This window comes from Schistocerca serialis, chromosome 8 (assembly GCF_023864345.2).
Source record: "Schistocerca serialis cubense isolate TAMUIC-IGC-003099 chromosome 8, iqSchSeri2.2, whole genome shotgun sequence".
Taxonomy (NCBI): domain Eukaryota; kingdom Metazoa; phylum Arthropoda; class Insecta; order Orthoptera; family Acrididae; genus Schistocerca; species Schistocerca serialis.
Genome location: NC_064645.1, coordinates 103,330,498 through 103,356,240, shown reverse-complemented (window position 1 = coordinate 103,356,240; position 25,743 = coordinate 103,330,498).

Genomic DNA, 25,743 nt, shown 5'->3' with positions numbered 1-25,743 from the left:
ATGCATCATGTATCATGTCTCTGGGCTGTGCGTTATCAGACACCTGAGTTGCGTGGAGATATCTCCCACACTGGTTTCCACAAGATCTCCTCTCCCAACTCCCAGCAAGTGGTAGCACTGAGAATCATAATATGTTGATCACACACACACACATATATATATATATATATATATATATATATATATATATATATATATATATATATATAGGGTGATTCAAAAAGAACACCACAACTTTAAAAATGTGTATTTAATGAAAGACACATAATATAACCTTCTGTTATACATCATTACAAAGAGTACTCCAACTTGTTCCACACTCTCTGTAGCATATCAGGCGTAACAGTTTGGATAGCTGCTGTTATTTCTCGTTTCAAATCATCAATGGTGGCTGAGAGAGGTGGCCGAAACACCATATCCTTAACATACCCCCATAATAAAAAATTACAGGGTGTAAGATCAGGGCTTCTTGGAGGCCAGTGATGAAGTGCTCTGTCACGGGCTGCCTGGCGGCCGATCCATCGCCTCGGGTAGTTGACGTTTCACAACTAAACTTTTTCGTAGGACTCTCCATACAGTTGATTGTGGAATTTGCAGCTCTCTGCTAGCTCTGCGAGTCGATTTTCCTGGGCTGTGAACAAATGCTTGCTGGATGCGTGCTACATTTTCATCACTCGTTCTCGGCCGTCCAGAACTTTTCCCTATGCACAAACACCCATTCTCTGTAAACTGTTTATACCAACGTTTAACACACCACCTATCAGGAGGTTTAACACCATATGTCGTTCGAAATGCACGCTGAACAACTGTCGTCGATTCACTTCTGCCGTACTCAATAACACAAAAAGCTTTCTGTTGAGCGGTCGCCATCTTAGCATCAACTGATGCTGACGCCTAGTCAACAGCGCCTCAAGCGAACAAATATACAACTAAATGAAACTTTATAGCTCCCTTAATTCACCGACAGATAGTGCTTAGCTCTGCCTTTTGTCGTTGCAGAGTTTTAAATTCCTAAAGTTGTGGTATTCTTTTTGAATCACCCTATATATATATATATATATATATATATATATATATATATATATATATATATATATATATATATATATATATGTGGGTGGGTGGGTGGGTGTGTGTGTGGGTGTGGGTGTAGGTGTCCACGTGCTCTTGGGTAAGTGTATATCTGTGTGTGTGTGTGTGTGTGTGTGTGTGTGTGTGTAGGCAGTACAGAGGCAAATACATTTGAATATGACACCATTCTTTAGGAATATCTTTGACAATCAGGCTAGTTCCGGGGAAGCTTACGTAATTTTTTTTCTGAAATACTGCATATATTCGAACTTGACGCCGTTTTTACGCAGTTAAAATTACTGGCTGCTTCACATAAATACTACACTGATATTGAATGGAGAGAGGGAAGGGGCAGGGAGAAGGGACGAAGCATAACTGGACTTGTTGCGCCATCTTCGATTTTTGTTTCAATTTCCCATTAACACAGCTGCGATAACCCGCCATCTTGGATGGGGAGAGTTGTGGAGGGGAGGTGAGGCTTGTTGCTTGTTACGTGATGATCACAGTGATATCATTTCTGCACGCAAGTAATTCAGAACCGCAGGGATTTTTTTTCCAAGATTGGTAAAACACTGTTTTGTCTCAAATGTCCATTACATACATGCTAGCGCCTTTACCGGTTTCGAATCGACAGATTTTTCACGTTCAGATAGTTTTCCTGTTTTCACGTGTTGTTGTTTACGTTGGTTGTTGGCTATTTACAACTACATGTGAAAAAATCTGAAGATGAACCTGATGATTGGAAACTAGGAATGGCGCTATTTGCGTAAATAAACAACATTATTAACAGTGGCTTTTTGCCTTACCTTCTTTGTAAGAATCAACCTTTATTTTGTACCCAGTCGCTGTCTGAAAAACGTCGGTTTTCGACAAAACAGTAGGAAGACAGCATTTGTTCCAAGTGCCGTTAATTCTTAGGCACGATGTTTTATACGTGGTAATACAAGTAAACACAATACAGCGTTACGTGTTTAACTAGCAAAACTGTAATCAAGGCAAACCACTTCTCATATCTTTTAACTTATGGAACTCCAGAGAAAACCTCAGCCGGCCGGTGTGGCCGTGCGGTTAAAGGCGCTTCAGTCTGGAACCGCGTGACCGCTACGGTCGCAGGTTCGAATCCTGCCTCGGGCATGGATGTGTGTGATGTCCTTAGGTTAGTTAGGTTTAATTAGTTCTAAGTTCTAGGCGACTGATGACCTCAGCAGTTGAGTCGCATAGTGCTCAGAGCCAGCCAGAAAACCTCACCTTTTCACAAAGACCACGCCCCATCTTCAAAAGTATATTTGAAAGACATTCTCCAGGGAATCGTACCTGGATCAAGTCTAGGAACATGCAATAAAGTAGCGCGAGCACAATAGCATTGGAAACACTTTTAGTGAACAAATAGCATTTCGAACGTTTTCCTCTCTGCAGCTATATTTATCCTTTCTCCTTCTCTGATTATGGCTGCTACTTTTTCTAATACTTCATCTGTTGGCGATGAGAGATGTTAAAATTTATCATTTGTATACGTCTGAATTAGTCCGCTTTGAAAGTTTTCATTTGTGCAATAGTGAGTCGGCTAATTATGATATGTGCAACCAGAGGAAAGGATGGTGTGTGTACTAAACAATTTCTCTGCTTGAGCCCAAAAAATAAAGAAGATCTCAGCGACGACAATTTGTATAATTTTAAGTGGAATGGTGGGCACTGAATCAGAATCACACTCCTGCGGTAATCGAATCCAGATTTTTAGAAACCATCATACGTGGAGCAAAATTGACAGTAGGGTAGAGTAAATTTAGCATAATAATGCCAGCTTTTTTAATCTCGTACTTGTAGATTAGCGTGCTGTTGATTGTTCAAATTGACCCAAAAGTTTTCCTTGAGCACAGCATTATTATTTACCCAAAATGCCCACCTCATGTCCATATATTGCTTTGATCTGAGATTTCTTTGCCACTGTAATACACAGCATTGCGCCTGAATGATGCAAGCGACGAAGTATTCACAGCGTAAGTGGCACGCCTGAGGAATGTAGAGCCAGCCGTAACCTGTTCTTGTTTATGATCAAGAGTCGATTAGTCCTGCTCAAGATCAGCAAGTAGTTTTTGTTTTACACTGCCGTAAAAGCACATTTGTGTTGGTTTCTCTATCGAAATGTAAAAAAGGAAGTCCGTGAGTCATCTCCCAACCAGGGTAAGCTAGCAAGCAGCATTTACGTGACGCACACTGTCACTGGCGTACAGTAAAAACGAGGCGTGTTCAGTCACGCCGTACTGGATAAGTACGGGCATGGATGTGTGTGATGTCCTTAGGTCTAAGTAATTCTAGGTTCTAGGGGACTGATGGCCTTAGAAGTTAAGTCCTATAGTGCTCAGAGCCATTTGAACCATTTTTTTGGGATAAGTACTCGCCAACACATGCCATCTGTAGAAGCAGAGGTCTTTTTCCCAAGGTACACTAAAGCATTTGCTAATTAATTTTGCACGAAAGCATCTAAATAACCTCCTATGTTCCTATATACAGATCGATATCATGTTATTTTCCATAAATTGTTAAAAAACCGTAAACAATGATGGAAGATATAAAAAGTTTGAGACGATCTGTGGTTCGGAATACTTCTCGTGCGCGTGAGCAATACCAAACTCCTGGGCTAGACTCTTCACACTTCCAGATTGGTTGGTTGGTTGATCTGGGGGATGGGACCAAACAGTGAGGTCATCGGATTAGGGATGGATGGGCCGTGCCCTTTCGAAGGAACCATTCCGGCATTTGCCTGAAGCGGTTTAGGAAAATCACGGAAAACTTAAATCAGGATAGCCGGGCGCGGGTTTGAACCGTCGTCCACCCGAATGTGAGTCCAGTGCGCCACCTCCCTCGCTCTACGTCCTTCCAGTTTCGCTATGATTCCTCCCTGTGTGCTGTCGTCCAAATGTTGTCTGCGGGCCGAGCGGTAGCGAAGAACGCCAGAACAGTGTTCCGCAACTGTTCACTAACTGACACATGCTGTCTCTTTCCTTCCCTTGAACTGCCTCGTGTTCTCGACCCATTTGGCGCTAGAGCCTCGCTGACTTCAAGCAGCGTGACGTCTTGTTTTCTGTGTACGAATGGCAGACCTCTGACAACATGGTTCAAAATGGTTCAAATGGCTCTGAGCACTATGGGACTTAACTGCTTTGGTCATCAGTCCCCTAGAACTTAGAACTACTGAAACCTAACTAACCTAAGGACATCACACACATCCATGCCCGAGGCAGGATTCGAACCTGCGACCGTAGCGGTCACTCTGACAACATGCTCCCCCAGTTGTTCATATGTTCATTCTTAAATGCCGTAAAGCAGTGTATTATAATTGGCCTATCCTATCTGGCGTATTCTGCATTAGTGATTTCTGTTCCATTACACTCGCGGATCGAGCAACGGACGGATCGCTACCTACACCACTCTACAGCCGCCTTAATTGTACGTCATTCACGTGACGTCGTTGCGAACCATGCGAGACTAGCCAACACCTTCTGATACACAAGCCGCACGGCGGAACTATGACGTCATCAGCGCTAGGCTAACACCTTCTGCCGCTGCAAGACAGCCTGTGCGCTAGAGCCGATGAACGTGTATTTCTTTCGTGAAACCATAACAAATTCACTGATCGTTAAATTTGCCCTTTACAGAGAAATTGTGCCGCCCTTATATGATATCGCGCAATGTGACACACTGATTACAACACACTGTGATCTCTTTCTGTTGTGTTTCAAATCGTATGCAAAATCTGACTTACTTCTTAAGAAAAACGTCGCTACAGAAACCTAGATCCATTAGTCAGTAAATGACACTAACAGAGATACTTCGTAACAGTTAACAGACAGGATGACGAAATTATTGTAGTGATCATAAGTTTATTGCTCGGACAAAAATGTAATTCACTGCGGCATGAATGGCTCATCAATGATCGCATAGATATTGGAGACATTGTCACAGTGAAAAGTTTAATTACAAACGCTCATTTAACCAATGCAAAAGCGTGAAATAAGACTCATTTGTGGTGTAAATTCAAGAACATAATGTATAAATCTACTCAAAGAACTGGGCATTCTAACCACTGCTTCTCAGTATATTTATTCCTTAATGCAATTTGTTGCAAACAATATGTCTCTGCTTCCACCCAATAGCTCAATACATAGTACCAATACTAGGAATAAGAACAATCTACATAAAGACCTAAAATCACTTACCCTGGTCAAATATTCAGGAATACACATTTTCAATGAATTACCAGCAACCATTAAAAACTTGATTTAAGATAAAGCACAGGTTGAAAAGCTTCTTGGTAGGCAACTCCTTTTGTACTCTTCAGATGAATTTTTTTAACAGGGTCTGTTAGAACAGCTGAAGTAAAAATGTCTGTTAGATATAAGCTCTGACAGCACTTGGCCACAACAGTCAAGGTTAGGTAATTTGTGTACGATATATTTAATAAAAGTGTATAATTATGTTTCGTTCTGACTGTGTACATTCTGTAGATATTAGCAGTTTCAGTTTACTGTAAAGTATCTGGGTATCTTGACAATCTACTGGCAAAATGATCAGGGAAGTGAGTATTGTATTAAAGTGGTCTATGTTTTCATGTTATATCTTCTGACATGTCCCACACCCATGATACTCATATTATTTATGAGTCTACAGTACACAAACTGAATCTACTCTAACCTTTAACCCACAAAGCAAAATCAGGGATTTTGTAAGTTTGACACCTTTGTCTGTCTCTCTCATCAAAACTCTCAAACATGTAACAGAATATTCTCGATAATGATATGAGATCATCGTAAATAGAATATAGGCCTAATTTTATGCACATTCATTTTAAGCAATGCAGCTACACACATCAAGTAGAGAAAAGTAGGAATTAGGTGAGAATGACAAATGTAAATGTTTGTTAACCTGTCACAAAATTTATTCTAAACTACTTTACAGTTGACAGTTTTTCTATTTTTCATTTTACTACCAATATGGCTGTCATTAATTTTTTTAACATAATTATTGAGAAATATATTACATGCTACTGTTACTACAGACTGAAGAATTTTGTCATCAGTGTGATCTACCTGACTACAAGAAAACACCCTTAGGAAAAAGTCTTCCCTTTTAATTACATCAACAGCTAATCTTATAACTAGATTTCTCTGGGATGTACATCTCATGAAGGAGAGCTCATGTTCTCCAGACACCAAGTTTTTAACAATCAAATAAGTGAAAAAAACAGCATTAATGACCTCATTATTAGGGCAATACAATCCACCTCTATCTACCTTTCTTATAAGTTCATAGCTTTCATCACTTTCTATTACTGATAATGTTTTAGCAAGCACTAAGTGTGTTTTACATGTTTCACACCTCAGCTTCTTAAGAACAGCTCTGGCACAGTATCCTGACAAGTATGTGAAAACAGGCAAGTATTCCTGAACAGACTGAACTTGTTCCTCACTGAAATCCATTATGCTCTCAAATTTTCATGGTGGTGGTAAGGTAATATCATCTACACAATCATATTCAAAAGAATCTAAATCTATGCCAACTTTACCAAGAGCTGAGGATGAAATTTTCAAGGAAAGCAGATTCTGAATTCTTAGCTTGGATTCAGTTTCAAATACCTGTCTCAAAGATACCAAATACTGAGATCCTGCCATTGTTCGATATTTTCCAAATCTTTCTTCTAGAGCATCTGTCTGAACCTTACCTGGCAAAAGATATTTAAAATTCAGCTGCTCAGTACAATACTTGGTCAGTTCTAGAAGGGCATGAGTGGTATGTGATATGGCCAAATGTGTATCACTGGATAATCCAAATGTACTATCATAAATACGTTTCCATTTATCCAGCCATGATAGAAATCTTTCTAAATATCTGATATTTTCATTACTTGTGCTCGAGAGTGGTTTCAGCATTGCACCCCTTGAAATGGATATCTTTACCAGGTGAGCTAACATTAACAATATTCCACCATGTACAAATTAATTTAATGAATTTAGCAGTGCTCTCAAAACTTTCAATATGATGATGATCCTCCAAGGCTAGCAAACCTTCTGTTAACTGAATTGTTGTCACTAACAACATAGACTACCTTAAAACCTATTGCATGCAGTCTGGAAATTGTTTTCTTTATTACAGTGAAAAGTCCTTCACCATTTATATTTTTTACTGGAAGAATGTGGACTACATCTTTATATGAAGACAACAAACTCTGCATCATAAAAACCTGAGCACTAATAGCCACATTTTTAGAACTGAATGCAGCACCAAAAATGTTACCGCCTGTGAAGTCTAAATAAGGTTTCAGGTTTATTTCATCTAACATTAGTGAAACAACATGATCTGATTCACAAAGGAAGTGGGATTTCTGTTTTATATACATCAGAAAATTGCCACCTAGCTGCTCAGCTGCTGGGTTTGTTTGAAAATGTGAAGAGATTTTATGCAGGGTATTAGGATGAGGTAGCACAAGATACTGTGTACTTCTTATAAACTTATAAGCATGTGCTGATATTGAAAATAGAATACTACAAAATATAATACAGTCTGTTGAGTACCTGTAATGGCTCTTGTGGACTCCCATTAGATTCAATTGCTCACATAAAAAATGTATTTTGTTACTTTTACTCTCATCCAAATGTTTTGCCATATCTTTCAAATGATCAGTAACGAAGAGCAAGTAGTCTTTTCCAGTGCTACGATTGTTATTCCTAGTAAAGTTCTCCAAGTTATCAATAGTGTTAATTAAGTCATTTAAATGGTTTATAGCTAAAGGGAACTTTCTTGTACCAAGTTTTGAGATTACACTTTTACCTTCATATAAAGACATACTCAGGTCAGTAGTCACCTCAATAGAACACAAAAGTGTAGGAATATCTTTGACGTCTATTAGAACGAAAGTTATGGAACTTTCTGACTTTATCAGATACCAGTCATTAGGCAGCTTGATACCCACTAAACACTTAACAAAACCATTAAAGTCCACAAAAGTCTTTCTTGTTAGCACTGAGCATGAGTTGCTACACTCGCTGCAATAGCTATTTCTACGTCTCTATTTTCTAGACGCTTTCGTCTCTCATCTCCACTTTCCCTCGAACAAGAAGCTGACGAAAGATACTTCGGACAGTTAGGCAGAATGTATGGTATGGCTCCTGTTTTAAGGCGTTTTGGAAGTGGCACAGAATATTTCTTCCCTGTGGAACTGTCGACATATTCAATATGTTTCAGAATGAGGTCTTCAGTGAAGTGGAGCTCGCAGACCTTGAAATAATGAGAAAACCTTTTATCAGCTACATGTAATAATCCCGAGGGGAACTAATGCTAACACATGGGATTAATGTCAGTTATCTTCAGATCAAATCTATTATTGTTCACTCGGTATTTCAGGTTAAAAGGCTAAAGCTATTCTTGCATAAGTAAATCACAGTTTTCCAGTGACTCAGTAATGTATGTAATGCAATTGATCTTCTAGAGAAGGGCATCAAATCAATCGAATTCACGTTGTTAATGAACATCTAAAGAGCGTGTTACTTAAATATGTGATTAGTTGCTCTCGCTCTCTAAATTAAAGAACACACACCCCGAAACAATCTAACTGAATTGTAAAGAACCTGAGCTTACCTTCGAATTTTGTGTAACCTGGAAATTTTCACGATGTATTACAGATATCCATTTCTGCTGTAGTTCAGTGCTTTTAGGAAAAGAAAACACCGCTACTCGTGGCCCATTTTCGTAATTTTCTCTGCGACGTGGAACACAACACTTATACACCATTTCTAACGATTAAATCAAATCTCAGAGTTAAACAGAGATGTAATTTCGACGAATCAACCACTATATTTTGAAAATAAACAGAACACAAGTTTTGTTTCCCGGGTAGGTTAGCCAACATAAACACAGAATTTCGAATTGCTTATAAAGGTAAATCCACACAAATTAAGCACAGCATCCCACGGTGCAGATTTCTTATCGCATATTGCTTTGTAAACGGCGCTACTTTTTCTTGCAGTGCTTCATATACTCATTTTCAATTAAACGAACAATGTATTCTACCGGTGCCTTTTGCTGCATGGTTGGTATGGCTATTAGATCCAGTTTTGACCACCAGCAAGGCTAGTTGTAGCAAAATCTGTCTTTCCACCACTGGCCTAGTGGAAGTGACGACACATGGCCTACTCGTCTTGGCTGGGAGGACTGTATGTTAGAAGGTGTTGGACCAGCGTGGCCAACAAGTACTATAAATTTTTTTTACAATAGCGTCTCGTGTGCACTGTGCTTTCCCAGAACTCTTCCAAAGAACCCTAACTCTTCCATTCACGTTTCGCAATATTGTTCGTCCAGTTACATACAATTTCGTAGTACGAGAGTGAGTCAAATGAAAACCTTAAATTTGTAATAACAAATCGAAATTTCGCGCCTGGAAGTGAAACATGGACGATAAATAGTTTGGACAAGAAGAGAATAGAAGCTTTCGAAATGTGGTGCTACAGAAGAATGTTGAAGATTAGGTGGTAGATCACATAACTAATGAGGAGGTATTGAATAGGATTGGGGAGAAGAGAAGTTTGTGGCACAACTTGACTAGAAGAAGGGATCGGTTGGTAGGACATGTTCTGAGGCATCAAGGGATCACAAATTTAGCATTGGAGGGCAGCGTGGAGGGTAAAAATCGTAGAGGGAGACCAAGAGATGAATACACTAAGCAGATTCAGAAGAATGTAGGTTGCAGTAGGTACTGGGAGATGAAGGAGCTTGCACAGGATAGAGTAGCATGGAGAGCTGCATCAAACCAGTCTCAGGACTGAAGACCACAACAACATATCCTGTAACTTGGTAAACGTGCTACAGACAGCGTGCAGAATGGCCGGTAGGTGGCATCATAGTGCAGATGCACACATACCGTCGCAGTATCACTATAAAGCTGGCCGCCCGACTTGTGACTTGCACCAAGGAAGAACAGCGTTCTGTTATTCGGTTTTGGCGTAGTGAAGGTGTGAAACCTATAGAAATTCATCGACGAATGAAGGTTCAGTACGGTGATGCATGTTTGTCACAGCAGCAAGTCTACGAATGGAGTAGGAAGTTCGCAAATGGTGTGACTGCAGTGGAAGATGCTCCTCGTCCAGGTCAGGCACAACGAGTTGTGACTCCACAGAACACTGCAGCAGTTGAAGCCATAGTGAAGGAAAACCGCCGAGTGACACTGAAGGACATTGCAGCATGTTTACAGATTAGTCATGGGTCAGCACACCACATTGTGCATGATGTGCTCCAGTTTCACAAAGTGTCTGCAAGATGGGTGCCACGGCAGCTGACTCCTGAAATGAGAGAACGACGTTATGATGATTGTGAAGAACTTCTTCGGCGCTTTGAACGAGAAGGTGATGGCTTCCTTGCAAGAATCGTTACTGAGGACGAAACCTGGGTTCACTTCCACCAACCGGAAACGAAGAGAGCGAGCAAGGAATGGCACCATTCCTCATCACCAAAAACAAAGAAGTTTCGAACAGAACCATCAGCAGGGAAGGTTATGGTGACTGTCTTTTGGGACGAAAAAGGCGTCATTTTGGAGCATTATATGCCTAGGGGGACCACTGTCACCAGTTCATCATACACAGATCTCCTAAAAAATCATCTGCGGCCTGCAGTCAAATCAAAGCGACGTGAATTGCTGTCAGCAGGTGTCCTTTATGCAACATGACAATGCAAGGCCCCACACTGCCCGTACAACAAATGCTACAATCACAGACCTGCATTCTGTGTGTCATCCTCATCCACCTTGCCCCAAGTGATTTCCATATGTTTGGACCACTCAAAGACGTAATGGGAGGAAAGAAGTTCCGTTCTGATGAAGAGGTACGCCACGCGGTGCATGAGTGGTTGCGCGGCCCTCCAAAAGAATTTTTTTCTAAAGGAATTTATGCACTTTGTAAGCGCTGAAGGACTTGCATTGAGCGTGGGGGAGATTATGTTGAAAAGTGATACAGCTTTGTACCACTTCTGCACAATAAATAATATTTTAAAATATATTTGAGGTTTTAATTTGACTTACCCTCGTATTACCCGGAAGTATTTAAGTGATATTATGTACTCAAGATATTTATTAGTATTTTTACTACTGATTTGCTATTTTATTCTAGTCTGTTATCTACAGGGTGCTTCCGTAAGAGGGTGCAAAAATGTAACAAGACGTAGAGAATGTTCCACTGAACAATTTGAGGTAGGGTATCTGGGGTCGGACAAGCCAGCTTAAGGAGATGTGGAAGTAAACTTGGCTACCACTTTGTCTAGCATTACTGTTTTCCAGCTTATTTATAACTAATATGCGTACACGTAGTGTACTGTTTATTCCCATGTACATTCTTTATTTCCTGCAAGGAAACAAGGAGGACGATCCCGATTTCTAGGAAGTCATTATGTAGATTTTGTTTACTTTCCTTGTCCATAAGCTGGCTCTGTTGTATCGTATTTACATTGTCCCATGACAGAATGTGCTATGAATTTACGACAGACTCATTTATTACTCAGTGCTATTCAGAGACGTACAATGCAGTACGATGAGCAGTACCAGTACAGTTTCGCAGAACTCACTGACATGCATCTTGTGTACGTGGAAGTCTGTTGCAATGCTCACGCTGCTGAAAGGCGGTACAGAGAACGATTTGCTAAGAGTCATTATCCGTCACGACGAGTGTTTATTTCTCTTGGTCGATAATGCGCGAGACTGTTTCATTAGAAAGAAGAAACGAAGGACCAGGCAAAATGACGACCACTCACACTCCCTATTTTGAGGAAGAGGTGCTGGAACGTGTTCCAGCAGAGCCCAATACAAGTACCCGCCGTATTGCACACGAAATGGGCGCTGCACATACTGCTGTGTGGCGAGTACTCCACGAACAATAATTACGCCCATATCACCCAACGCGTCCATGTTTGTGACTGATTTTGCACAAAGGATCCCATTGTGCTAGTGGTTGATCCAATAATGGATTGATCGACCAGATTTCCTCCAAATCGTGCTTGTAATATCCGCGACACTATGTTATAGCCGCAAGATGTTAAAATGAACTAAGTGTACAAACTTCAACAAATATTATCGATACTACGTATAAAAAAACTATCGTGTAAAAATGACGATAATTATTTCATTATTTCTGTAATAATTTAATTTCTGTTTGGCCATATCACATACCACCCATGCCCTTCTAGAACTGACCAAATATGGCACTGAGGAGCTGAATTTTAAATATCTTTTGCCAGGTAAGGTTCAAACAGATGCTCTAGAAGGAAGATTTGGAAAATATCGAACAATGGCAGGATCTCAGTATTTGGTATCTTTGAGACGGATATTTGAAATTGAATCCAAGCTAAGAATTCAGACTCTGCTTTCCTTGAAAATTTCATCCTCAGCTCTTGGTGAAGTTGGCATAGATTTAGATTCTTTTGAAAATGATTGTGTAGATGATATTACATTACCACCACCATCAAACTTTGAGAGGATAATGGATTTCAGTGAAGAACAAGTTCAATCTGTTCAGGAATACTTGCCTGTTTTCACATACTTGTCAGGATACTGTGCCAGAGCTGTTCTTAAGAAGCTGAGGTGTGAAACATGTAAAACATACTTAGTGCTTGATAAAACATTATCAGTAATAGAAAGTGATGAAAGCTATGGACTTCTAAGAAACGTAGATAGAGGTGGATTGTATTGCCCTAATAATGAGGTCATTAATGCTGTTATTTTCACTTATTTGATTGTTAAAAACTTGGTGTCTGGAGAACATGAGCTCTCCTTCATGAGATGTACATAAGATTAGCTGTCTGGTCTCCTTCCCCAACAACCCAACCCAACCCCAACCAGAATATAAATAAACTTGTTGAAAATCAGGGAAAATTTAATGAACGCGTTAGAAGAGAATTTGAGGCTTTACGAAAGCAAGTTAAACAAAGTGAAAGCGAAATCGTAGGAAAAGACAGTAGAAGAATTTTAGAATCACCGATAGCGGGGGGTTTTGAAGAAAATAATTTATTTCATTTACGAGATGCAACAAGAGAGCGCCAGGCGCGCGAACTTGAAAATCGACATTCGGACTGGGACAGACGCGGTAGGTCTTTGTCGCCACGAGGCGAAAACTTTGACTATAAACACTTTTAACTCTTCGGAAATTTAAGATCTTTCGCAATTCTAATAATGACATACATCCATGTTCATGATTAGATCAATTTATGTGCGCAATTCCGCTAAATTGGCCACTAAGTCACAAACTGGAATTTATGCGTGGATATTTAGAAAACGAACCGGTGACGCGCATGCGCGCACTTATTAGAGACTGTAATAATTTAAATAATTTTTATCATGCATTTCTATCGGCATACTATAATGAGATCTTGTTGTTCATGATAACGAATGATCATTCACTGTTTTAAAACTAAGTTAATAAAGTTGCAAAATTTTAAAGATAAAGGGCTTCTATTAGAGAAACGGTGTCTGCCGTACACCCCCCCCCCCCCCCCCAACTTCCACGTATCACTTCAGTCGTTGTCTGATGTTTTCCCCGGTATCTATCCCAGCCAACGCCTGCAGGGCTGCCCATCTGCACTTGAGGTTCTTGCAAAGGCTTCTACTTGAGTTGTTGGTGAACGTACCCTTGGGTGTTCGTAAGAGGATGTGGATACAACATGACGGTGCATGGCCTCACTTCAGGGTGGATGTCCTCAACCATCTCAGTGCTTTACCTCCTGGTCGCTGGATTGGAAGTGGAAGTCCTATTCCATGACCTGCGAGGTCACCTGACCTGAATCCCCATGATTATTTCCTGTGGGGATATCTAGTCACTTGTGTATGAGACTGCAGTGGATGCGGACATGGAATTAGTTGCCAGACTTGTAGCTGACCGTGATGTGGTTCAAAGACACCAGGGATATTTGTCAGGGTGGGTCAGAACCTTGTTCGCCGATGTCATTGCTTGCATTGAGGTTGATGGCCGTCAGTTTCAGCACATTTTGTAAGGCACAGTACAAATGGTACGTTCATTGTGTCAATAATAGTGTTTGCAGTTAACTATAACTAACATAAAAAAGTACACAGTAATGTGATTTTCTTCTTATTATTTTCTTAAGCTGGCTTCTCCAACTACAGTTTCCCTACCTCAAATTGCTCAGTAGAGCATCCTCTGTGTCCTGTTAAATTTTTGCACACTCTTACGGAAACACCCTGTAGATACAAGAACAGACGAAATGTTGCACATGAATGGGCATGAACATAGCACATAATATTTTAACATAATTTCAAATGTTTTAGTGTAACTAAGCGTTATGGAGTTTAAGGGAAAAATCTATTTAAAATATCTACATAAAAAGAAAAAAATACTTGTTTTGTAAATAAAACCGCCTATTCTTGCTACAACTTCCTTGCTATTATTAGATTATCAAACAGTTCACGTCGTGTTTTTTTATGTAATTAAGTAATTACTTACAGTTTGCTGTGATTTGCGTTTCCCCTCATCTGGTCTGGAGGTCGCACTACCACTTTATTTTCGATACATAAACACAGTTTTATATTCCGAACTTTTTCACATTGTTCACCATGTTTCTCCTTCTTTCTTGTGGTGTACTATTATTCTTTTGTCACTAGATATCGCTATTTGCCCGAATACTGTGCATTTAACAACATATATATTGTAACTTCATTGTGTGTTTCCTCCTCTTTGGTTTGTTTACTTGCATGTTGCCGACCTGACGAAATATATGTTCAAAACCAACTTTTATTCATGACGTTTATATCTACGTGTGTGTGCGTGCGTGCGTGTGTGTGTGTGTGTGTGTGTGTGTGTGTATGTGTATGTGTGTGTGTGTGTGTGTGTGTGTGTGTGTATGAGAGAGAGTGTGTGAGCTGAAGAGTGTGTATATGAAACTTCCTGGCAGATAAAACTGTGTGCCGGAGCGAGACTCGAACTTTTGCCTTTCCTGGGCAAGTGCTCTATCATCTGAGCTACCCAAGCACGACTCATGACCCGTCCTCATAGGTTTAATTCCGCCAGTACCTCGTCTCCTACCTTCCAAACATCACAGAAGCTCTCCTGCGAACCTTACAGCCGGCAAAAGGCAAAGGTCCCGAGTTCGAGTCTCGGTCCGGCACACAGTTTTAATCTGCCAGGAAGTTTCATATCAGCGCACACTCCGCTGCAGAGTGAAAATCTCATTCTGGAGTGTGTATATGGTTTTTATTTTTTTTACATATGCCCACCCTTTAGCTCTCTCTCTCTCTCTCGTACGCGCGCGCACACACACTCACACACACACACACACACACACACACACACACATACAGTTTGGGTAGAGCATTTACTAAACAAATCGTACTGTAAGATTTTGATTCTCCTTTTTTTTTTAATATAACGAAATTCGAGATTTTCCGGTTTCTGGGCGCCAATCCCTGCAAAAGACATTTGTTTAATAACACGGACATATATGGTACAACTTGGTCCACTAGCTGTTGCAACACTTCTGCAACAATTCTGTCAGGCCCCGGAGCTTTTCTCTTCTTATTATTGTCAACCTCAGTTTCTCCTGGACAACTATTATCACTTGTGATGTCTCCGTGGCGTCACTTGGAACCACACTCCACATCGCAGCCAGGATTCCCCAGAGACTTCGCAATGTCGCGCGACAGGAATTGTGCGGCGCACTGTTGAGTGAATTTGGTCGGAAATGCTTACCGCCGTACTCGGATTAACAGCCTGAGGTGCTGCCGTGGAAATCTGTTTAAAATAATGGTCCAAGCCTCACTTTTACCGCGAAACAGGATTAAACTTCACATATCAAACGTCAAAAAGTCTAGTATCTACCCATCTACTTTCAGGTAAAATTCCTAGATCCGACAACTGGATTGAAGAAATTCACCGCTAACAGAAATTGCCATTCATAATTATCCAAACAATCAAACGGCGAGACAGTTCAGTATCAACAAGGGAAAAAATGACACATAAGACATCACTCGTTTATTACTTTAGAACCATTTAATCACAGTTCAACAAAACCATTTTTTCTTGCCGTACACTTTTTGCCTGTATTATTTGCAAGGCGTGTTCAGTGGTCTGGAATATATATGTATTTGTGTTTAAACTATTTTACTTTACATTTTACACATTCTATATCGAGATTATCAACAGTTCCACACTTTCTTCTTATCTTTCATGGAGTGATAGTATAAATTTCTACTTAAAAAATTCGTAGATGCTAGACTGTAACTATTCTTTTTCCTGTTTTACATCTGTTTTTCTTTTGCTTTCTGCCACTCGAAATTTCGCTTTCACAGCACTAGAAAATCAACATTTGTTTACTGATGTTATGTTCTTTCTGAATGGTGTTTCCCACTCTTGAATTTTGTTGCTGACTGTTGAATGCGTTTTTGTACTTTAAGCGATCTAACCTGCGTGCGCCCACGCGTGCGTGCGTGTGTGTATGTGTGTGTGTGTGTGTGTGTGTGTGTGTTTGTTTCTCGCGTGATTATTTTAATGTGGTTGTGTGTATTGTTTTAACATGGCTGTATGAATGACAGGACTTTTTTTTACTTTTTCACGTCTTTTATTAATTTTAGCAGATAGTTTGTGTTGATATTTGTCTGGCTGTTAATCACATCATAACATCAAGTAAACAAATGTTCACTTCCTAGTCTTGTGAAAACGAAATTTCCTATAGCAGAAAGCAGAAGAAGAACACATGTAGACCAGCATCTACAAAATTTGTAAGTAGAAATTAATACTATCACCATATCATAGATAAGCAGAATGTGTCAGAACTGCTTATAATCTCAGTATACAACGTCCAAAACGTAGAACAAAATGGTTGGAACACATGTGCGTGTACTTTCCAGGCCACTAAACGCTTTACAAATAACAAAGGTGAAAAGATTGTTTTATTTAATTGTGATTACACGGTTCTGGAGTAGTAATTATCTACTGAGAACGACAGGACAGAAAATAGTTAAATGACTCTTAGGTTTGGATAGAAATTATTGAAGTTTGCTGATATCAATTAACCTCCGAGCTAAATCAGTCTCAGGCACTAAGACAGTACTGTCAACTAGCTATTCGCTCCACGAAAGGCTCTGAGTTCTCTGTTTTCGTCAGACGGTGTCAACGCTTACTGACACACAATGATCACTGAAAAACAAAAAGGTACCTGAGAAGAGATCAACTCCCGTGCACGAAAACGCAGACTTTAGTACTGCGTTCATTCTCTTGGTTGATCACAAAGGCTCACCTACTTGACTGCAGAATATAAACAACGGGAAACAACACCTCAGCTGCAGAGGGTACACCACTTCCACCACTTCCCACATGTGCTGTTGGCTAACTGCCGCGATTTCGTGAGCTACCCTCCGCTTCGTGAAATTGTTTAAAATACAGCCCTGATAGACACTCAGAAAGCCGTAGCAAAAAGTGGACATTCTCATTGTCCATACCCCTGCTGCTGCTGCTTGATGCCCTTCTGTCCGGTGCTGACCTTTGTCATGACATTAAGGACCTCTTCTGGAACCGCCACCATGGGCAAATTTTTCGCCGTACCCGCTATGCAGGCTCCAGCATAGAGTAACATACAGGGTGACCCACAAGTCCGACAATATTTGAAAATTCAACACATTTTGAAAATTCGATACTTCACGGAATAATGTAGGCAGAGACGTAAAAAATTGACACACGTACATGAAACTACGTGAGGTTTTATTGAAACCAAAAAAGGTGCACAAAATGACCAACAGATGGCGCTTCATACGGTGAAATAGCAATAATTAGCATAACAATTTATTTTTATCAAAGTCGATGTTCTTCATAACAAATTCTCTACATGTGGGGCGTCATACATCATCAATACCTGCAGTCGAGAAACAATTTTGTGAACTACATTGTACAGTATATCGCAAGGTATGCTGAGAAATTGCTGTCAAATGTTGTCTTTCAGGATCCCTAATGATGTCGGGTGACCGCGGTAGACCTGCGACTTCTCGTAATACCGAAACCAATAATCACACCCATTGACATCTGGCGACCTGGGAGGCCAAGCGGAAATGTTGGCTCAGCAAGCATTCCTCTCCAAACGATGTTCGTAAGAGATCTTTCACATGGGCATTTTTTAGCCAGGCTAGGGATGATGCGATTCTGTCATATGTCGGAGTACCTTGTACCCATGACGCTAACAGCCTGAAACGCAGCATCCCACGTTTCGTCGACGAAAAAGGGTCCGATCACGATCGATGATGCAAATCCACACCACACAGAGACTTCCTTGTCATGCAATGGGTTTTTCACGGCAGCTCTGGTATTTTCGGGAGCCCAAGTCCTGCAGTTGTGGGTGTTGACAGACCTGCAGGGTGTGAAATGGGCTTCATCGGTCCACAACACATTAGACAACCGATCGTCATCTTCCCTCCTTTTCTGATGCACCTACACCGCAAATGCACTCTGAGTCCAAAATTGGTGGCTAACGTTTCATGATGACGCTGGGTTTTGTACGGGTAGCACTGAAGATTACACCTTACTACTCTCCAAAAAATAGTGCGCACAGTTCCGGTGCGACGTGAGACTCCACAAATGCTGACTTCATCTTGTGGAGATGAACCCGCTTAAGTCTCCACTTCGTCATGAACTGTCCGAGCAGCTGTAGCACTTGTGCCTGGTAGCCCACTAGGGAGCTGATAGTCTGAACAACCCGTGACTTCGAACTTCACATTCATTTTCTTCACAGTGACACTTTTCACAGGACCATTACCCATTCGAATACCCTTGTTACGGCTATAGGATCGTAAATCTGCAATAGCGGACTCTTCATTCTGATACCTGATCTTCACTAACAGAGCCTTTTGTGGTAAAGTCAACATGCCACGAATGCTAGCGCATCTGACTCCCTCTCTCACTACAACTCTTTCTAGGCACGATTCTCATGCGGCGTCACTGACACGTTGATGTCCAGTGCGATCTGCTGGCCAGTTTTTGAACTCATTTTTAACCTCAATAAAACCATACGTCATTTCAGGCGTGAGTGTAAATTTAGACCCCTATACCTACATTATTCTGTGAATCTGTACGTTCTCAAATGTTAACGAACTTTTGGATCACCCTGTGTACATTTATCTGAAGCTCCAGCCATGACCATTTACCACGATCAGAGAAACCCTGGCCCATCATCTTTAGCTGAATAAAAATCCCCTTTTCCCCTGCGAGAGAAAATTGGCCATCAACTTTAGGCTGGCCATAGTGGCCGTGCGGTTCTAGGCGCTACAGTCCAGAACCGCGTGACCGCTACGGTCGCAGGTTCGAATCCTGCCTCGGGCATGGATGTGTGTGATGTCCTGCGTTCTAGGGGACTGATGACCTCAGAAGTTAAGTCCCATAGTGCTCAGAGCCATTCGAACTATCATCTTTAACCAAAGAAATATCCGTTTTCCCAGCAAGCGGAAATTTGTTCAAAAGGTTCAAATGGCTCTAAGCACTGTGGGACTTGACATCTGAGGTCATCAGTCCCCTAGACTTATAACTACTTAAACCTAACTAACCTAAGGACATCACACACGTCCATGCCCGAGGCAGCATTCGAACCTGCGACCGTAGCAGCAGCGCTGTTCCGAATTGAAGCGGCTAGGACCGCTCGGCCACAGCGGCCGGCTAAGCGGAAATTGGCCATCATCTTTAGCCAAACAGAAGTCCCCGTTTCCCTGCGAGCAGAAACTGGCCAACACCTTTAGCTGAATAAAATCCCTTTTCTCCTTGCGAGCGGAAGTGGGCCATCTTTACCCAAACAAAAATCACCATTTCCCAGCAACCGGAAACTGGCCATCACCTGTAGCCGAACAAAGATACCGATTTCCATGCGAGTGGAAACTCGCCGAGGTGGCTACAAAGTGATGGACAAAATGGTATGTCACAAGTCTTTCTGCATTTGCTTATGAGCGTCCATCAAAAATCTATCCTGTAGACAACACCTTCGTTAACAAACAGTCTTGTAGTGCTGATAACCCTATGTGACAAGTCGTTTCTGTAGAGGAGACCAGGGATAGTTGGCATAGGTTTTGGTTTTTGATTTTATATTATTTTACGCAATATTTTGAGAGGTTTAATGACTGCAGGGGATAGCTTAACTTTTTAACTACAAAATCATGTACGACCCATCAATTAAAAATATGTTTTAGGTAACCCAAAATACACTTTTCCTCTAAGCTTGTAACTCTATCAACCAATCGTGGCTGCGGGGTTAGTTGGCATACCCCAGGGGTAATTTAGTATGGATTAGGCTACTTAGGCAGAATCTGGCAATTTTCGAGGAAAAAGAATTCGTTTTATCAAAAGATAGGGTAACTTCCTTTTCAATGAATAAATTATTCAAAAAATAAATTCGTCGTAAATAAATAGCACTTGAACAAAAATAAACTATTTTAACTGTATAAACAACATTATGAACTTAAATGTATAAAAAGACCATGAAACCTTCAAGAAAAATAAATTCTCTTTATTGTTATAGCTACCTATAGTTATTCAAATAGAATTGGCTCCGTGTTTTAAATTAAACACGAATGTAAGAGTTGGGCGCTGGTTTATTTGAACATGTGGGTTGAATTTCCGCACAATTTTACTTTGGTCATATGTAACTGAATAATCCTCCTCTGTCCACTTCCAGTTTTTACCCTACTGGCAATAGTGGACACACAAATCTCTTTGACATCTGTTTCAAAAGTCTTGCCAGGGTGCTGACGGGCATGGTCTTTAGGGTAATCAAGAGGTCCTTGAGATTATGAGGAATCCATTGTTGGCGTTGGTCGATGTGACCTGTTGGCATCTTTTCGCTGTTTTCCAGGGTTCATGAAAACTGTGGGATGAAAACCCTCACCATTATCCTGACAGGAGGCTGACGATGAAAGCTCATCCCCATCTAGAAGTCCGTCAGCCTCTGAACTATCGTTATCTGTCGTCTCTCTTGGCATGACTAAAATTCGTAGAAGAAAAATCCAAAATCGACGTTTGCAGGGAGGTTTCTTCTTCTTCGACTTGTCAGTCTTAGCCACGTTGCTCTTCTCCACTGTAAATGGCTTTTTCTTCTCACTGGCCCATTCAGCCACGATTCTATCTTTGGTGGGAGTATCTGTTACAGTAGCAGTAAACTTTATTTTTGGGCGATGGCTGTAGTGCTGTCGTGACGCAGCTGTTGGGAAAGGGCGAATTTCTTCTGAGGTTATGTGCAGTTATTTATTTTTTACATATATTGTTTCTTTTTTAATGAATGGTAAGAAGGATTAGTTGCCATAGGTATGGGGCGAGTTGCCATAGGTACGCCAACTGACTCCATGCCTCTGCCAACTAGCTTCACAGGAATATCAAAAAGGAAATCGATAAAACACAATTCCAAACGTACGAAACAAAAGATTATGTTACATCCACGCAACAACAGTTAACCACTCATTCGAAAACCGCCATAGGTAGCCCCTAAATTCGGTCTACAGTTTCGTCAACAGCCGTGACGAGGTGGATACACCAGTTCCCATCAGATCTCCGAAGATAAGCACTGTAGGGCGTGGCCAGTATTTGGACGAATGGCCGTCAAGGTACATCACGCCCTGCTGACGTTTCCTCCTTTGTCTTTAAGGTAGAGAGAACAGGACGGGTGGTGGTGTGGAATGCCTAATCACAAGTCTTTGCGCCAGATGTCCAGATTCAATTCCAAACCTTCCTGCAGTCTCATGAAGTGAGTGCAGGTAACATTGTTGATGGTGATCTGTCCATTTGACGGGTACTTTAAGCTCGGCAGTCCCCTTAGTGGTCTTCGAAAGGAGTAGGCTATGTGCTGGCTCCGGGTTTCACTCTCTTCCCTCTCTCATCATGTCCAACACGAGCATAACACAATCTACACACACACACACACACACACACACACACACACACACATACACACACACTTACAGACAAACACACACATCACAGTCATCTACACTGCTTCACGCAGGAAAGGTACCTACGGGCGCGAAGGGTAGGGGGCCAGCGTTTTGGCCGAGCGGTTCTAGGCGCTTCAGTCCGGACCCGCGGTGCTGCTACGGTGGCAGGTTCGAATCCTGCCTCGGGCATGGGTGTGTGTGATGTCCTTAAGTTAAGTTAGGTTTAAGTAGTTCTAAGTCTAGGGAACTGATGACCTCAGATGTTAAGTCCCATAGTGCTTAGAGCCATTTGAACCATTTGAAAGCTAGGGTAACCTTTCCTATTAGAGAACGAATCTGCCCTTCGGGGTCTCTCAGCCATTCATGCCGTACGACTCCTCTCTCAGAACAAAAAAAAAAAAAAAAAAAAAAAAAAAAAAAAACTTACGATGGAAAAATGTACTCACTAGTCAGAAAAACGATGAAACAAAGGTTCTTCCTTCGTGGCGCTTCCAATCAGACTGAAGTTAACGGCGGATACTGCACCTGTACATGCGCTCCCCGTTAATTCGAAAAAAAAAAAATGGCTCTGAGCACTATGGGACTTAACATCTGAGGTCATCAGTCCCCTAGAACTTAGAACTACTTAAACCTTACTAACGTAAGGACATCACACACATCCATGCCCGAGGCAGGATTCGAAACTGCGGCCGTAGCGGTCGCGCAGTGCCAGACTGAAGCGCCTAGAACCGCTCGGCCACACCGGCCGGCCCCGTTAATTCGATGACGGCTCTCTAGTTCCTCGATAACAGGAAATAGAAGCTATGTACCAACTAGCTCCTTATGCAAACTACCCCTGATCTCCACTATGAGATTCTATTATACAGGGTGCGGCAGTGTTCCCAGTAGAATATTAAAAACACACCATCAAGCAGTAACTGTAATTTATTTATTACCTCTTATGTCAATTTATTGTTAAAGGTATGCCATTTACTAATGTGTAAGTCATTGTCCATTGCGTGGATTACTTTTTGAACATGACTCCTGTCAAATGATGCCACCTCTGCGCAACACATTCATCTAGGCGGCCTTGGAAGCTTTCCATAACTAGGCGTGACGTATTCCATGGGGCATTGGCGACGGCAGTTCCGATGCGATCCTTCAACTCAGGAATGGTGGCCAGAATTTGCATGGATTTCTTGCGACAGACATTTCCCGGTAGAATAACTTCCCGTGTTGGTCAAATTTCCTGGCCGCCTCGCTCACTTACCCTTTCATGTGCAGACTTTTTCCTTTGGGGCTACCTGAAGCAAGAAGTGTTCCGAACACGTTGTGCCACCATTGCTGAGTTGAAGCATCGCATCAGAACTGCCGTCGGCAATGTCCCAGGGAATACGTTACGCCCACTTATGGAAAGCTTCCAACACCGCCTAGATGAATGTGTTATGCAGAGGGGGGGGGGGGGGGGGGCATAATTTGACGGGAGTCATATTCAAAAAGTGATCCACGCAGTGGACAATGACTTACACATTAGTAAATGGCATAGCTTTAACTATGAATTGACACAAGAGGTAATAAATAAATTACAGTTACTGCCTGATGGTGTGTTTCTAATATCCTACTGTGAACGCTGCCGCACCCTCTACTTCGCCGAGTCACGCCTTAACGTTATTTTCGTTTCTGCTGCGTATTTACCGTTCAGAATCAGGTACTGGATTCTATTAGTCAAACATTCATCGAGACAGTGGAACATTGTAAAATGCGATTAGGAAACCCACAGCGACGGAATCAGTCTGTTCACCTGCTTCTATTGTTTGCAAGATGTCGTATACGAATAAAGCGACCTGAGTTTCACACGAATGGTTTGTCCTCAAGCCATATAGATCCTTCAAAGAAGCTGCACTGTCGGGCGGGGGTTTGAAAAGTATTGCACTCGAATCCAAGTCCAATGACTCAATATTGTAGACTAGGCACTGGTTGCTTCAATAAAATTTTTCCCTAGTTCCAAACAAGAATGTATTAGTATTGGTACGACTACTGGTCATTAAAATTGCTACACCAAGAAGAAATGCAGATGATAAACGGATATTCATTGGACAAATATATTATACTAGAACTGACATGTGATTAGATTTTCACGCAATTTGGGTGCATAGATCCTGAAAAATCAGTACCCAGAACAACCACCTCTGGCCGTAATAACGGCCTTGATACTCCTGGGCATTGAGTCAAACAGAGCTTGGATGGCGTATACAGGTACAGCTGCCCATGCAGCTTCAACACGATACCACAGTTAATCAAGAGTAGTGTCTGGCGTATTTTGATGTGATGAGCCAGTTGCTCAGCCACCATTGACCAGACGATTTCAATCGGTGGGAGATCTGGAGAATGTGCTGGCCAGGGCAGCAGCCGAAAATTTTCTGTATCCAGAAAGGCCCGCACAGGACCTACAACATGCAGTCGTGCATTATCCTGCTGAAATGTAGGGTTTCGCAGGGATCCAATGAAAGGTAGAACCACGGGTCGTAACACATCGGAAATGGAACGTCCAGTGTTCAAAGTGCCGTCAATGCGCACAAGAGGTGACCGAGACGCGTAACCAATGGCACCCCATACCATGACGCTGGGTGATACGCCAGTATGGCGATGACGAATACACGCTTCCAATGTGCATTCGCCAAACACGGATGCGACCATCATGATGCTGTAAACAGAACCTGGATTCATCCGAAAAAATGACGTTTTTCCATTCGTGCACCCAGGTTCGTCGTTGAGTACACCATCGGCAGGCGCTCCTGTCTGTGATGCAGCGTCAAGGGTAACCGTAGCCATGGTCTCCGAGCTTATAGTCCATGCTGCTGCAAACGTCGTCGAACTGTTCGTGTAGATGGTTGTTGTCTTGCAAACGTCTCCATCTGTTGACTCAGGGATCGAGACCTGGCTGCACGATCCGTTACAGCTATGCGGATAAGATGCCTGTCATCTCGACTGCTAGTGATACGAGGCCGTTGGGATCCAGCACAGCGTTCCGTATTACCCTCCTGAACCCACCGATTCCATATTCTGCTACCAGTCATTGGATCTCGACCAACGCGAGCAGCAATGTCGCGATACGATAAACCGCAATCGCGATAGGCTGCAATCCGACCTTTATCAAAGTCGGAAACGTGATGGTACGCATTTCTCCTCCTTACACGAGGCATCACAACAACGTTTCACCAGGCAACGCCGGTCAACTGCTGTTTGTGTATGAGAAATTGGTTGGAAACTTTCCTCGTGTCAGCACGTTGTAGGTGTCGCCACCGGCGCCAACCTTGTGTGAATGCTCTGAAAAGGTAATCATTTACATATCACAGCATTTTCTTCCTGTCGGTTAAATTTCGCGTCTGTAGCACGTCATCTTCGTGGTGTAGCAATTTTAATGGCCAGTAGTGTACACTGCACAGTAGAGATCAAGTTTTAGTTCTCACCTCTAAAGGATCGTACTGCGACCATAGAAGTCACTGATAGTAGTAGTCTTTCCCTACGTTTTCGTCGTTCGTGCGTCACATTTTTCCCAATGCTGGATGACTTGGCTGATATCTTTCGTACAAGTCTGCCTCTTAGCTGCTCAGGAAAAGATCCACTTCGAAAATTACTTTGTTGCCATTCTGGAAATGCCTACCACTAAATGGTTTCTTTCATCTGAGGAAAGAAGAAGTTCCTGGGTGCCTTCTCTAAACCTCTGGAAGAATTTACAGCCTACTGTAATGAAAACTTCC